Source organism: Agrilus planipennis, unplaced genomic scaffold (genome assembly GCF_000699045.2).
Source record: "Agrilus planipennis isolate EAB-ADULT unplaced genomic scaffold, Apla_2.0 scaffold24, whole genome shotgun sequence".
Taxonomy (NCBI): Eukaryota; Metazoa; Arthropoda; class Insecta; order Coleoptera; family Buprestidae; genus Agrilus; species Agrilus planipennis.
Window position 1 is genome coordinate 82,643 of NW_020439076.1, and position 213 is coordinate 82,855.

The window sequence follows — 213 nt, forward strand, 5'->3', positions numbered from 1 at the left end:
CCTGTTCACGGTTCGGAAAAACAAGCCGGTTCGTTCCGGTTTTTGTTCCGGTTCGGGTTCGGTTCAAACCCTTGTTTATAATAATACATATAAAAATTCGTCAAAAATTAGAAAAAAAAATCAGCAATTCTTTTTAATTTTTTTTTCAATACGTCAGCCAATTCTCGTTATCAGAAATCATCTTTAGTTCCGGAACGCGTTCCTGTCCAAAAA